Below are 16,870 nucleotides of genomic sequence, written 5' to 3'. Positions count from 1 at the left end.
AAGTTCTCAACTGCCTACCATCCACAGACAAATGGATTGGTAGAGAGGTTTAATCGTACAATGAAGAGCATGTTAGGTGCTTTAGAGGAACCCCTTAGAAGAAAGTGGGACCTTCTACTGCCATGCCTTCTATTTGCATATAGAGAAGTCCCTCAGGAGGGAGTAGGATTTAGTCCCTTTGAACTTCTCTATGGCCATCCAGTTAGAAGCCCCTTGGCCCTAATTAAGGAGGGGTTGGCGAGTGCTCCTTCCCCCAAGCCAGTGAGAGTCACTGACTATGTGATAGGTCTCTGGAGGAGAATGTCACACATGATGGCAGAAGCATTTGACAACTTGAAAGCAGGTCAGGCTCTGGTAAAGCTTTGGCATGACCAGAAGGCCAACATGGTTGAGTTTTCTCAAGACCATCTAGTTCTCACTATGGTACCTACAAGGCAGAGGGCCTTACAGGACAAATGGATAGAACCCTTCAAGGTTGTGGGTAAACTTGGAGAGGTCAACTATCTGGTGGACTTAGGAAATCCTAAGGAAGCTCCCAGAGTCTTTCACACCAACCGCCTAAAGGCTTATGTCTCAAGACCAGAAGTAGGAGCTTTGCTTCTAGCTTCAGCCCAAGAGGAGGAGGAGAGTGAACCTCTACCTGACCTACTAGAGGCTAGCCTTTAGATGAGAAAATAGAAGGAGTTAATCTCTCTTCTAATTTGACACCTGAACAACAGGAGGAGTGCAAGTTTCTGGTAAATTAGTTTGCCTCCATGTTTTCACTATCACCAGGCTTGAGCCCTTGGGGCCAGCATGATATTCACACTGGTGACTGTTTACCTGTTAAAAGCAGAGGTTACAGGATGTCAGATTATGTAAGATCCCACATAAAGGAGGAGGTCAACAAGATGCTTGATCTCGGGGTAATAGAGCCCTCTACCAGTCCTTGGTCTAGTCCAGTTGTTCTAGTACCAAAGGCAGGATCCAAGGAGTTGAGATTCTGTGTGGACTGTAGAGCTCTTAGTGCAGTCACCAAGACTGATGCCCACCCTTTACCAAGGACAGATGAACTGGTGGATAAACTTGGTTCAGCCAAGTACCTCAGTACATTTGATCTCACTTCGGGCTATTGGCAAATAGCACTGACAGACCATGCCAAGGAGAAAACTGCATTCTTGGCCCCAGCAGGCCTCTACCAGTTTAAGGTTATACCTTTTGGACTGAAAAATGCACCTGCTACATTCCAAAGAATGGTTAATCAAGTTCTGAATGGGATGGAGAACTTCTGCATGGCATACTGTTAAACGAGTCTTCACAAGATCGCTGGTTACCTTTTCTTCCTGGAGACCGTGGAGTTGAGGATGCCAGTCTGTCGGAGTATCTCTTGCCGATGAATGAGTAGCGCGAGAAATTAGCCCAATACCCTCCTGATGATATATGACAGGCTAGCACTGAACCAACTCCCAACGCCACGGGTGGCACTTCTCCGTATTTACGTGGCGTCGGAACAGTGTTTCCACTGGCAGAGAAGGCTTAATGAAGACACCAAAAATGGTGGAAGCTGAACGCCGGAACATCCAAGAGGGTAGCAAGGCACAGGTACTGGCAGGGCACAAGACAGGTAAAGGAGGAAGGTCTGCAAGGTCCAACAGAACAGACAAGGAAATCCTACTATCCTAGCAGAAGGAAAGCAAACCAGGAACCCAGACAGGAACTCCCCTACCCTAACCCAGGAGGCAGGCAAGGACAGGGTAAAACTGGGAAGCAAGGGGTAGGAGGACTAAGGAGCAAGGAGAGGACAAGGAGGAAAGGCTGGACTAGGCAGGATAAGGTAGAGTAAGGAACTGGAGAGGCTGAGGCACGGACGCCAGGGCTCCAGCAGCGCAAACACAGTAACAACCGCGTTGAGACGCGTTGTCCCTGTGTATGCGGTGCTCTTTTAAAGCCCGGCATCAAAAGCGAGGCTTGGAACGCATGTTCCGACACTGCGCATGCGCGGGAAGTCGGATACTGACGATCCGCGCATGCGCAGATCCTCGCAAGATGGCGGCGCCCACGGAGCCCATCCGGACCGCGGGCCGGCGTGGGGAAAGACGCCACCGCGGGTACAGCCTCTATGAAGGAGGAGACCGCTGCGGCCGTGGACCCGGGACCCCAGGACAGGTAAGTGGCGCCCGCGAGCGAGCGCGCGGTGTGACACATACTTGGATGACATTGCAGTGTTCAGCCCTACTTGGAAAGAACATGTTGACCACTTAGGATATGTTTTGCAGGCTCTTGAGCAGGCCCATCTGACCATAAAGGCTAGTAAATGTCAAATTGGTCAGAGCAAAGTAGTCTACCTTGGACATGAGGTAGAAGGAGGTGAAATAGGGCCATTGCCTAGCAAAGTACAAGCTGTACAAAACTGGGCCACCCCTACCACTCAAACCCAGGTGAGAGCCTTCCTAGGTCTCACTGGGTACTATAGGAACTTCATAGAGAACTATGGGACCATAGCGTCTCCCTTGAATGTAGTCTTCTCTCCTAAATTCCCTAAAAAGGTCAGGTGGAATGAGGAGTGCACTCAAACATTTGAAGGCCTAAAGAAAGCTCTTTGTCAAGCTCCAGTCCTAAGAGCTCCTGACTATAACCAAAACTTCACTGTGCAAACTGATGCTTCGAATACAGATATAGGTGCAGTCCTTAGTCAAGCGGATGAGAAAGGTAGGGAGCACCCCATTTGCTTCATCAGCCGGAAGCTGAAGGAACCAGAAACAAGGTGGGCAACCATTGAGCGTGAGTGCTTTGCTATTGTGTGGTCACTGAAGAAGTTTAGACCATACTTGTATGGATCTACTTTTGTGATTCAGACTGACCACCAACCCTTGAGATGGTTGATGCAAATGAAAGGGGAAAACCCAAAACTACTTAGATGGTCAATCAGCCTGCAAGGGTTTGATTTTACCATTGAACACAGGTCAGGGTGACATCACCAAAATGCTGATGGCCTCTCCAGGATATTTGACCAACTGGAGTAAGGAGATTCATCCAGGGGTGGCTTAAATCCTTGTGTCCCTTAGTCTGGGGGGACGAGTGCTAGGGAGAATTCTCAAAATGTGCTAATTTCCCTTACATTTTGAGACCCCCAGCAAGTTTGCTGGATTTCTAGGATTTGATTTTTTTTACCTGGGAAGAGTGTGAGCATTTTTTCCCACTCTCTTCCATGTATTTTGTGTGTGTTTTACTTTTGTGTTCTTTGGTTATGGAGTTTTTAAATAACTCCAGTGGCAACATCTGTTTCTGTGCGTCACACAGCACCTTCTGTGCAGTGGCACAGGGGTGTCTTTCAGACTCCCCAAGGTTTAAATACCTTCTCTGGGACTGACTACCGTCTCCCAGAGCATGTAAAGTTAAATTGGCTTTACTAGTCTTTTAAAATTTACTGACCCAGCACACACTATCTTACTATAGAGTGCTCGAGGGGTTGCCTAGCTTCCCCTGAGTCAAAACCCTCATGTAACAGTAAAATGTTACCTTTTCCTACTTTAAATGACTGGTGTCAGTGGTTTAGATCAATTACCGTGATTTTTCACGACCGCTAACAATGGTAGCTAAAAATCGTGTCAGCCATATTTTCCAATATGGCGCCCCAGATCTATCTGTAAAAACAGACTCCGGTCATCTTTTTTCACCATTTCTTTTAGGAAAAGTCCTTCTTGTGTTTGTCTCTGCGCGCCAAACCAAGTTTGGTCCCTTTCTTCGTGCCCTTTGGCGGGCTTCAGTGCTGAAGCCCTCCTCTGGTGCCAGAGTGTCTGGGGGGGACAGGATGTGAGGGAGGTGCCAGAAACTCCCTGTGCTTAGTCTCCCAGGAGATCTGAATGCACTCTGGTGGGATTGGCTGGCTGACTGCTGGGTGAGTGACAGCCAGGCTGAATGAATGGGGGAAAACTGTTTAAAAGCAGGTCTCTGGGACTTGGAAAGCAGAGTCGACCACTGGAACAAAGGAACCAAAGACGAGCTGAAGGAAGAGTACTGGTGCAACTCCTGGACAACAGGTGAAGCCCTGCTGCAGGTCCAAATTGCCTGAAACTCCAATCGACAGAGAAACCCTTCAAGGTTAACTTCTTCCCTTGAGTTTGGTGGGATCAACCAATTCGTAAGCCACCTGGACACCGTCCCCATTTGGTCGAATTTTCATCAGTGTGCTGTTGAAACCCGGTTAGCCAAAGGGAAGGAAACCAGTTTGTGGTATTTAAGGCACTCACACCTTAAAGCAACATCTTGCTAAAGTTTTTGGCCTCATCCCTGGGCAGTGCAGGAACCCCCGACGTCCTCCTTCTTGTCCCCACGACTGAAGCTCAGGAACTGCGAGACCTGCTTGGAACTGCCAGGAACAACGGCCTCAGCTACAGCTCTTCTTCAATTATAAGGTACTGTGCAAACACGGTCCGGAAATATTTTCGGCCATCGAGAAAGTGCGTGAAACTTTCCTTAACTTTGAAGGCTTGTCCTTCCCTAAACATTCGTCAAACTTTTCGCCTAGCCAAATTCTTCTAAACTCTGTGGCAAAGACTTTACCATTTCTACCAGAACTGTGCTATCCAATTCAAAGACTCTGAACCATTGACTTTGGCCCAGGCCTATGAGATGAATTTCTGGTTGTAGTTAATAAAGCCCTTTGCCTTGCCTATGAATGCATTTGTGCTGTTGATTTGAATAACCTTGTCTTTATACCCCTTTTAAAAGTATCTGAAGTGCCATTTTGCTCCCACTTCATTTTGGAGCTAAACTTGTTCATTTACTTGCTGGTTGCGTATTTGTGGTTTATTAGTGTGTGATATTGAGCTGCTTGTGCCAGTGTAATGTTTTATAACTAAATGTGTAAATAAATGTATATTCTTTTACCAAGAGACCTTGAGTAAGTGTATATTTGAATCACTGTATTTGCTGGTCCTTTGTGTAACAGGTTCTACTGCTCACTTAAACTCTTTGGATAAGCCTGGCTGCTCAGCCATCGCTACCACTTTACTGTGAAGTACAGGCTTGTACCAAAGGTGAAATTGTGCTTACACTTGAAGTCCTAATTGCATGTAGTGGTCCCAAAGGGTAGTGCATGTGATTCTGCCTAACACCAACTGTCCAGCTAACCCAGGAGCAGACTCCGCGGAGGAGGCAGTTTGAAGGAGGAATGGCAAAGTGGCAAAGACCAGAGGTAGGAGACCCCAGCGGAAGTGAGGCGCCGGTTCTCCTAGACCCAACAAGGGTCTTTCAAAAAGAAGTCAAGGTAGTGATGCTGATGGCTGTAAGGAGCCGAAGAAGCCGAAGAAGATACTGTCTACTAACGGCCGCCTGCAACAGAAGGAAGCAGACGGAGAACCTGCTCATGTGCCACAGAAAGCCACCGCCGTACCGGTAGTTCCCTAAAGATAATGGGAAGTATGAGTGGGCCGGCTGGGAATTGGGGAAAACCAGAGAGTCTTTGTCACCGAAATCAAGGGTTCAAGGGCCTAGAGAAAGTCGGATGAGGGTCTAGCACCCCACCACTGCATAGACTGCATCCGAGGAGAGTTTCCTCATCCCATTGGTCAGCGAGGGACCACTACCACAGAGAACAGGCCTGGGACCCAAACAAACATATAATTTATATTCGAGAAGAGCCTCCTCGTCCCAGTGATAATCGAGAGATGACTAAGAGAGAGAAAAGGGTCTGGGACCCGCACCCACAAAGAAGATCCATACAAGTCATCTTCTTCATGGCAGTGCCAAATTAAAGCAGTAGAGAAATGTGGTACTCGAGCATGCACCCACAGGAGAAGAGAATTACAAACCATCTTTCTTGTGGCAGTGCTTGGCAAAATATTGTTCAAGAAAATACATTTTTGCTTTCTGACATTTAATATACAGATACGGTGAGTGGTTATCACCTCTAGATTCATTTCTTGGATCTCTAATATAGGAGACCATACTTTGAACCTGTGGACAGACCTAAAACCCTGCATCTGTCCCGCTCATTATTTTAGTTTGTTTGAAATATTGTTAGTAAGGGTACAATTACTTGTTTATATGTTCTTCCCTTCGGCCCAGTAACTTTCCTATATTAGGCCGTTCCCTATAAACCTTTGGGTTATTTTGTTACCAGAAGAGAGTCAACCTCCCAGTAACTAAAGTGATACAGACTTTCAGATACAATGTTAGAAGTACTTGAACTTTGCCTTTTCTGTTGGAGGACAATTTTGACCCATTGATACAAGCCAATTCCCTAAGAAGAAGCCAACATTTGAATACAAACCTTTATCCCCAGTCCAGAGGAAGGAAGTCATTCTTCTGGACCAAGAAGGTCTACTTTATCTCTAGTTTAGTTTTAAATGTAAAGGGCAGAAGTACAGTTCTTCATAAAGACGGTGGACTATATATTTGCACAGACATTCTTACGGAACCCTTATTATTTTAGTTGAGGCAGGGAAACCGCTCTTAGAGCTAGGGAAAGTTAGGTTTTATTTTCTTGACTAATAAATGTATATAGCAATCATCATGCTACAAGTATGTCAGTCTCCTCTTTTTGCATCCTTGCACTGTGATGAAAATAAACTTTGAAATGTTTGCAGCTGGTAAATCCTCTAGCTTTGTCAAACAAAATGTTCCCAAGAGCTTGCACATTTATTTAAATATTTTCAGGGGCATCCGCTTAAACATGGCAGCAAGCAAAACGTGGACTCCAACTGCAAGCTCTTTTTAATTATATTGCTTTTTTGGAGAGGCTTTCTGGCATCAGTTTATTTGGGCAATCATCCTTTGCTCCAATGTTTATTACAAAACATTGTTGTACTTACTTTTGGCATTAAAGATCAAGAAAACTAAAATGAACCAGTAATTATGAAGAATATGTTTGAGAAATCAGTTGCATGTTCTTTCAGCTCCTGGCATTGGGATGCTACAAAAAACAATAAAAAGTACATTTTCTCAATGTAGTCCTAGTCAAAGATGACAGGTGCCATCAATCACTGTCTCAACTGCCTGAAAAAGAGGGTGATTTTATGGCATAGCCATGCTGAATGCTGTAGACACCGCTCTCACATGCACTCATTGCCTACATTCTTTTTCAGAACCCACAGAAGGAAGAGTCATCACATACTACTGAAACTGAAAAGTTGTGGTCGAATACTTTGGTAAAATCGGTAGGTGGTAGACATAGCCTACCGCCTAAATCTGTACGCTTCACAAATATTATGACGGTCGCTTGTGTGTTCCCTATACTATCATGGTCAGGCCTCCATAAATTAGCATACTTGGGTAATTTGCTTAGCCACATCCACCACTCTACAAGAACACCACGCCTGTGAACACACCACACTGAGTGAGGAGAATTGCGTTGGAATTATAGACGGTATGGAGAGATTTAACTTACACAAAATTAAAAGTGGTAAAGTTTGGTCATGGCAAATTGATCACTGCAATAAAACACATAGGGCCTCATTACGACCCTGGCGGAAAGTGACTGACCGGACCGCAACAGCGTAAATAGCGTTTCCGCCATTGCACGAAGGAGCAAAGTGCGGCTAATCACGACCCATCGGGCACGAGCATTACGCCATGGCGGAATCCGAAAGGCTGCGATGGCGGAAATGACCCCAAAACGGCCCTTACCGCCGCCGTACGCTGCACCAGGTGCAATACCGCCACCCATCTTAGCGGTCACCGTAATGAGCGGTCACCGTAACGAGCGGGCACCGCAAATATACGGAAACGGAAGTAAAAGCATGTGGCCGGAACGGGAAACAGCACGCCGCACAACTATAAAAACCGAATCCCAACACAACCATTAAAAATCCGACCCTGACACACATCCCAACCCGTTAGCAACCCCAGTTAAAAAAATAAATATGGGAAAGGTAGCCAAGAAAGCGTGTGACCGCAAGCGGCAGGTACACTTCTCCCGAGAGGAACTGACCGTGCTCACCGAGACCCTCCAGGAAAATGCCGCCGTCGTCTTCTCGAGTCAAATGACCAGGACGGCCCTTGCCAACAAGAAGGCCATATGGGCCCTGGTGGCACAGCGCGTAAGTGCGGTGGGGACAACACCCCGCACGCCACAGCAATGTCGCAAGCGGTGGGACGACCTGCGGATCCGCGTACGCAGCATACTTTCTGCGAACAGGAACATCGCCACAGCTACCGGGGGGGGGTTCAGAGTCGCCCATCAAGTTGACCCCCTGGGAGGATATCTGCGCCTCCACCATAGGAATGGAGAGCATAGAGGGAGTCGGAGGGATGGAGAAAGGAGTGCCGACATCCGGAGAATCAGGTAGGTTGGCCAAGAGAAACAATGCGAAATCCACAAACCACGAACATGTGCAGTACCATGTGACCCCATAGTGCAATACATACTTTGCCCTGACAGCGCCCTCTAAAAGTCAGAATGAATAAACAAATCAATCAAGATGCCATAAACAACCCCTACATGTGCAGCATGCACCCCCTAACTGCAGGCAGCCAAATGAATGTATCCTCAATCCACACGAAAATGAGACCACCTCCAAGGCCCAGTCCCAAATCAGCCTCATGTACCACCCCAATGCATTTGATACGTTGCCATTCCAAATCCGACAGACCCATAACTAACGCTCGCCCCTCTTTACTCCACCACAGGGTCCGATACCAACGACGAGCTGCAGGACACCCCTACCAGCACGCCTGCAAAGAGGGCCAGGACCAACGTCCCAAGAGCCTCCACCTCAGGTGCAAGGATCAAGACACGGCAGCAGCAGGAATCAAGTGGCAGCACACTGGAGGGGACTGCAACAGGCACCCCAGCAGCCAGCAAGTCCACAACCCCAGCACCACAGGTCCCCCCAAAGAACGTATCTGATGGCACTGCCTCTGGTGGTAGCAGCACCATAGGTGACACAGCTGTCATGCCAGCATGCTCCGACACGGAAAACAGTGCTGGCGACGTAGGTACCATCCATGACCTTTCCCAATCCCCCTGCATGTCCCATCCCCTACACCATGACGAAACCACGCAGGGGCACCCTGAAGACGACGACTGGCCAACCCCCACAAGTCCTGTGCCAAGGCAACATGTGTTGAGCAGCCCCCCTGTCACACCACCGCAAATGTCCATGGCCCAGCAGAGGCAACAGTCCCTCGACCTGCTGATCGAGCAACAGCAGGAAGTGTCCACGCTACTCAAGGACCATGCAAATGAATGCGGGGGTTCCAGGGCAGCCATGGAAACATCCACCGAGACACTCAGGGCACAAATAGAGAAAAGTAGTGAGAGCCTCAGGGGAGAAATGGAGAAAAGCACCGAGAGCCTGAGAGCACAAATGGAGAAAAGCACCGAGAGCCTGAGAGCACAAATGGAGAAAAGCACCGAGAGCCTGAGGGGGGAACTGCATGCGACGTCCAAAGACGTTTGTGCTGAACTTGCTGCTGTGCGCCGTGTGCTCTCGGAGCTCTCACAAACCCTCAGAGACATGCATGGACGCGAGCAGGCAGAGACATCATCCGTGGCAAGTTCCGTCCAGGGCAGCCCCCAACGCAGATCTGGCAGGAACCTGCGCTCCACGGGCAGGGGTGCCCCTGATACCCGTAGAGGGGGCTTGCAATAGCGTCCAACCACGGACAGCATGCATATTTGGACACTGGTGTTGGGGGGGGAGGTAGTAGGGTGGAGGGGGTGTGTTGGGCTTCACTGGGTGGCGGGTCCATAGGGTGTATAAATCAAATCACATTAACAATACAGCATCTCATTATCATCCAATGACATGTGTGGACATTGATATTTGCGTACGAGGCCTTCATAGGCGTACAGTCCACAATGTGCCTGTACTACACACACACAGTGCCACAGGTCCCCTTTCCGTGTAATAGGCACCATGCGTGGTTGCTAGAAGCATGCATCTATGATGCTCTGTCGGATTGCACGTGCATCCTGTGCCTCATGGACTCCTTGAGGTGCCTCCACGTCCCCACCCTCATCATCATCATCATCTTCAGGTGCATGCAGTACAGCGTCAGGGGGCATGGGCACATTCCTACGTATGCACATGTTGTGCAGCATGACACATGCCATGACCATCTTAGAAACCTTCTCATGGCTGTACATGAGTGCCCCGCCAGACCTGCTGAGGCTGCGGAAACGAGCCTTCAGTAGGCCGAATGCCTGTTCAATGACCACACGGGTACGTGAGTGGGCATGGTTGTAGTCCTCCTCATGCTCGTTCTGTGGGTTCCGGATTGGTGTAAGGAGCCATCTCTTCAGTGGATACCCGGCATCACCTGTATGAGACGAATAAAGGGTGTCAGTGGAATGATAGTGCTAAGTAGCCCCCCCCCCCCTCCTGCAAGGTCATTGACGCATCAAATGGGCCACGATGTCATGCATGGAATGAGACTCACCGAGTAGCCAGGATCTGTGCCCTGCGTGTCGCTCCATGTAGCGTGGTATTCTTGTGTTCCTCAGGACCATAGAATCATGGGTAGATCCTGGAAATCTGGCACAACAATGCGTAAAGATCTTGTTGGAGTCACACACCATTTGCACATTGATTGAATGAAATTGTTTCCGGTTGCGGTACTGGACCTCCATGGCATGTGGGACAACCAATTCAACATGGGTGCAGTCGATGGCACCAATGCAACCCGGGATGCCGCCAAGTGCATGGAATCCCACTTTTGCGTTGGTAATCTCCTGGTACGTGCGTGGTAGTGTGATGTGGTCGTCGGCGTGCTTCAGGAGGGCATCGTGCACTTGGAAGAGTGTCCGTGAGAACAGTGGCTGTGAAATGCCATGCAACTGTCCCACTGTGTGCTGGTAGGTGCCTGTGGCCAGGAAGTGGAGTGCAGACACCACCTTCAGTAGGGGTGGGATGGCGGTTGGGCTATCTATCATGCTCACGAGGTCAGCATGTGTCATGTCCACAATGGCGATTATGGTGTCCCGGTCCAAACGGTAGAGGGTGTGGATCTGCTCAGCAGTGAGGTTGAACGGATCGGCTCGGAGGCGTGGGATTGCGGGCCGCCTGCGTGGTGGTAGTGGCAGTGCTTGTGGGCCTTGCTGACCCTGCCTTGCCCTCCTCCTCCTCCTTCTCCTCCGTCTCCCCTGTGCGCCCGGTTGTTGTACCTGTTGTTGTTCGTCGTCTTCTTGTAGTTGTAGCACTTGCAGTGCTATCTGGTCCCCCAGGCCCAACATCGCTAGTCCTGCCGGTAGCATTTTGGAGTGGGAGTGGTTGTGGGAGGGGTTTGGGTCTGCTATATATGTGCTGTCGGCCTGTATGGCCTCCACCTGTGCTGATTGAATGATTCTGTGGCAGATGCTATCCCTTCTGGCCGAGCACGTCCCGCACGTAAGGCTGCATTTGGCCGCATGGCATCTTGGGATTGGAATCATGTATCAAATCCCGATGGCAGTGTGATGTACTTTGATTGATTTTCATGCTATGCTCCCATTGTTACACATGCTATGATTGCAGCCGCTTACATACCTGTGAAGAGTCAGTGGTATGTAGGGCTCGATCGATGGCCGACCCTCATGCAGCACAGTAACGTACTTCACCGACGGGCGTGGCGTCCCATTTGTGATTGCAGCCAGTTAGCATTATGACACACAGCCGCACTACATTGATGTAATTGTGAATGCAAGCGTTCACAGTAGCCTTTTCGACGTAATGTTGCAAGTGAGGAATTCGAAGGCCAGCATTTTTGGTTTTGAAGTAGCGGCGAGGATACGCCCACAGGTCTGGCTGGAAATGTAACGTTCTATTGTAGAATGTCCTTGGGACATGGCCCATAACGAGCAGGCAATGAATGATATGAATTGAATGGGATGCGCAATAGCGTAGTGGACGATAAGGCAGGACGTTCCCAAATCCATCTTGCTTCACAACACTACAGATCCGGCCAGGGGCACAGTGGTTTTTGCAGACTGCATTACGCACAGACGCGATGGAAGTTTCACATATAATGTGAGTGAATATTCATGCGTTTTCATTGCGGGATGAGGGAATGATGAATGGATGCATGGACTGATGATTCCGTTTAGGGTCTGCCATGTACATGGGTTTTTTGATTCACTCCCCTTCCCCTGCGCTATGTGATGCAAGGCTGCCATAGTGGGACATACGTCTATCTGCCCTTGTCGGATCCTCCCTGTCTCGACGCGCCTTCATACACTTGTGTCTAGGCACGTTACTAATCCCATGTCATGGGTTCTATCTTGACGGACGCATGCACAGTAACCGACGTTGCCAATGGTGTATTTACCTCGATTGATTTCGTTATGATTCGATACTGATTTAGGGGTGTGTATATTCCTTTGGAGTGGGCTAGCATGCATATGGGTGTGGATTTGGTGTGTTGAATGAAGATTGTAATGCATCATGAGTCCCGTAATGCAATCGGTTAATTTGTGTTTCTTTTGGGTGACAGGTATCTCCTGCCCTATTGCAGATGCCATCTCTACGCCACTCCTCCAGATGGTTTTTACTCTCGACTCCTGCAGCTTCGGGTGAATCAGTGGAGCACCATTTCGATCTTATGGGACGATCGCCAATGGGCCACATGCCCTTACGCTGTACTGGTGGCTAGGTGCAACATTTCGGCCTTTCAGCTCGACTAGTGCCTGCCTCATGGGACGGACCTGCGGTTCTTGCCGCTTCCATGTTGCCTTTTGGAACGTTGATGTAGGCCCTGTGTGCCATGATGGTACAGGGCGTCACACAAGTGGAAGCTGGTCAATTATTGCAGATGCAGCCCTCGGTGATGATGGTTGTTTTGGTGTTATTTTGCAAATTGCTGTGGGGCCTTTGTCATTTGGATGTGCATTTAAATTGTATTCCGATATTTGTCGTGTTGCGTTGTTCTTTGCAGGTGATGTGGCGATTTTCGCTTTGTGGCGGTATGTATTGCGAGATGATCTGCATTGTGTTCCGCCTTCTGAGTTGAGTTGTGTGGTACAGTACTGGCCGCGTTTGCCTACGTAGCACAGTATGGTCACGGATAGGGGCTGCCATTGTGACTGTTTACATGATGTGCTGTTCAGGGGCGGGGGATTGGCTTTTGGCCGACTGGTGCCTGTCAGCCAGGTCGATTGGTGGAATGATGGGATGTTCCGAATGTGGCTGGTCACAGGTGACTGTGTTTGCGTGCGTTTGTTGGAGGGGGACTGGGGTCATGTCCATTGGAATAGCTTCTGTATTGATGCCATCTGTGCCCTGCAGCTCCCATCGGCCCCTCTTGGGATGAGCCTGGCTGCTCAGTCACTCTGCCAACTTGTGTGGTACATGCTTCTGCTGATGGTTGGTTTGTTTACTGGCAAGAGTACAGGGCTGGTGCAATCCCCCTCAGGATGCTGTTTTGGATGTTGCCTTGCGCTGGTGGCAAGCGATGGGGGACTACTGTTGTTTTGTGTCATGTGTTCTTGATTTTCATTTTGATGTATTGTACCTTCACATGCCTGTGCTGCATCAGTACGGCTATGGTGACATGCCGTACATGGATGCCCACTCACGGGGCGCTTTGAGCCCCTGCATGCTTTTCTACGTTGGCATGCATGGGTGAATTGTAGATTTCACTGGTTGCATAGTGTGGTTACATTGCGCCTGCCAGGAGTTGTGCAATGTGGCCAGGGAGTGGAGTACAGGCACTCAGTGGGCCATTTACGGTTGGTTCACGATGCCGTATTTCTCGCCATGGCGGAATGGTACTTTACGACGTGCTTGATGGCGTTCAGTACATGTCCGCTAGGGTCAGAATTCGCGTACCGTTGCGCCATGGCGGTGATTCCGGTTTTGCAAGGCGCGCGTGCGCGTACTTGGTGCAGTTAGCGTTGCCGTTCACTGCGGTGTCGCTAATGGCATCGTACTTTACGGTGACGGGTCATGATCGCAACGAGCGGTGTTCGATGGCGGTATTGCATTTCCGCCATCATTTTTCCATTTCCGCAAGGGTCGTAATGAGGCCCATAGATATGTGTTAGGGACGAGGTAATGGGTAAGGGGCTGGCAGGATGAAAGGATGAAAGGAAACCACCTCATTTAAGGACAAAAAAATCAACAGTGAATTTGCCACAACAAAACTAATCCCAGAACCATCATAAACAAGCAGAATTCACATTGATTCACTTTTTCTTATAATTTTTTGAGGTACACTTCCAACTTTCCAACGAAACTCAGGATTGGGCAGAGCGGTAATGCAGTGGTAATAGTGTTACCACCACATGTTTGTCGCTCCGCCAAACCCCTGATGAAGGCCAAGGTATTTTTCAGCAGTTCCACTGGGATTAGCACCCATAGTCAAGATGTTCACTGGAACGCTGAAACAGCAATCGAAAGCTCAGGTTGACAAAGGTGTGTCAGGAAACATGGCTAATGTGGCCCCAGGTACTGCCACTAGCACTATTTGCCATGCACAATAACCTGCAGCATAAGCATGGTTTTTGCACATGAAGTTGTTACAGGCCGCACCATGCGCCTGGGAACGGTGCAGGAGAACTGCTCCCCCAGCAGCCCCACAACTTCTGATGTTTGCACTTGGAAGATGAGACTGTTCTTAATTAGTGTCATGCCTTAGTCAAGACTGTTCATTCTCTTCATGCACAGGTCTGAGATGCCATATCTAAACCGGCCGCTACGATCTGCCAATCGCTACAGCGAAGTGACTCGTCCTCAGGCGTGTGCAACAGCGGAAACTGCCCTTCAGCCCGAGTGGTGAGGACTGCATCAATTTCTACTAACTACACACACGGCTGTGAAGTGCTATGCCTCTGCACCTATGCCCAGTGTCGGAAGGATTCCCAGACAACACAAGCACTATATTTGAATACCACTGAAGAAGAACATTTTTAGTGATGTTTGTTCCCTGAAAGATATGATTGATGAGACTGGAGTGAAGGTCTCATAGGAGGTGATTGTGGGGAAAACTAAGAATTTAAATCAGATATCCTGTTACTCTGCTAGTTAGTATGAGTACTTGCTAGCTGCCATGTTTCACAGGCCCTTATTGCCATCACAGTGTTTGCCCATTGGTATAATGCGCATATCTTAACCACATAGGCTTTGCCTTCCACTACGTAACGATGCTTGCTTCTATAGTTGTAGCTTCTGATGTATTTCCCATTTCGCATATAGAAATGTGTTTTAGAGAAGTGCCTCACTAGGCAAGGTGACTTTGGCAGGAGGAAGTAGACCTAGTAAGTGAGCTACATCCCCCTGAACCATGTGAGAAATGGAGAAGTAGCATGCACAGCAGGAATTGTAATGAATCTTAACAATGTCTTCCGCTTACATCAAGTTTGTGCCTTCCCAGTCGTGAGAACGGAGCCTATGCCAATGACTTGTATGCTGAGAAACTGTGAACATCCTCTCAAAACATTGTTGCATGTCGATATCATGCCATGCCTGAACCACCCCTTCCATTGAAATGCATGTCTACTCTTTTATATAAAAGCAATGTGTATTGAGGTAGTGGGGTTGCTGCGCCGAGTCTTGTTCTGCCATTGTGTTGCTCTCTGTCCTGTGCATGCTGGCTTTGCTGACCGCTATTGAAGACATTCACCAATCCAGCGTAAGAGTCTGTGGTTGTTTTTCCCCCAACAGGTAGCAAGGGATCTACAAGTAACCAGCGGAGAAAACGGGGGCAACAGATTGCCCAGTCTCAGGTTAGGTGGAGAGTGTGTGTGCAGAACTAGGGTCAGGAGGATAGATAAGGGCAATGCGTTTGCTTTGGAAGCAAGGCAACGCAGTGCAATACAGGTAAAAAAAAAAGATTATTAATTAATGAGGTTTAAGGAAAGAACCTTTCCATGCAAATGTAGAAGTGGAGGAGCAAGGAGGAGGTTCTAGGGTCTGGGGCGTAGACAGAGAAGCCCTGTCTGCTGGCTTTTATCCTCCTGCTCAAGCAGAGTTAAACTCTGCACATGTCCCACGTCACTTTCTATCACGTTAGTATTGAACATTTGTATTATTAAGAGACTTGGGACTGGAGAAATCCAAAGCTGTCAACTCAGGGGTTTGAACTACAAATAAACAACAATCCCTTAAGGCCACAAACCATGTTTTTTATTTTATTTATTTATATACAGGAGGAACAATGCTTTTTTGATAACAAAAGAATGTACAATAGATCAAAATCAGGTATGATGGGAAGCAGTGAGCTTCCTACAATGGGGTGAGTTTGAGGGACATTCTGACCAGGTTATGGAGGGGAGCAAATGGAAGTGACCGGGGACAATACATAAGTGAACATATAGATTAAGGACAACCAACATTGGACATTTTTAAGTGCAGGTAGACGGTACAGCCAGCTGTGCTCGGGACATGACCATGATGGGTGAAGGGCTAAAATGGAGGCAGAGGAAATGAGAGACAGAGGCAGGTTAGAGGTGAGGGAACATTTTTAGGTAGCAGGCAGATGAGAGGTGGGTTCAAGAGGGTAACTCAGAAGCGAGGAGGAAGGCTTTTAGTTTGCTTTTGAACAAATCTGTGTGGACTGTTTCTCAGATGTCCATAGGAAGAAACTTCCATACAAGTGGAGCAAGAAGAGAGAAAGAAGAAGCGAGAGGAAGCACAAGGGTAGTCGAGGAGTCAGAGCAGAGATTACGAGAATGTTTAAAGAGTTGGATAGAGGAGGATAGATACAGTGGTGCCTTACCGTGGATATATTTGTGAGCCAGGGGAGGAAATGTAAATCTGGCCCAGTTTTGCATAAAAAAAGCAGAGAACAAACAGGTCGACTACCCCTTTCTTTATGTCCCCAAGTGTCTACCAGTCAGTTAATTGACAATCTATTCATGTGATATATCATTTAGTACGTAGCTCTTATATCTAAACATCCAGATTTTGTTCAATTTAATACATTTCTGGAAAGAAGCCTTAAAAGGACATTACAAAATAGTGTACATTTCTAA

This window comes from Ambystoma mexicanum, chromosome 4q (assembly GCF_040938575.1).
Source record: "Ambystoma mexicanum isolate Mex_15411 chromosome 4q, UKY_AmexF1_1, whole genome shotgun sequence".
Taxonomy (NCBI): Eukaryota; Metazoa; Chordata; class Amphibia; order Caudata; family Ambystomatidae; genus Ambystoma; species Ambystoma mexicanum.
This window is presented reverse-complemented; position numbering follows the sequence as displayed.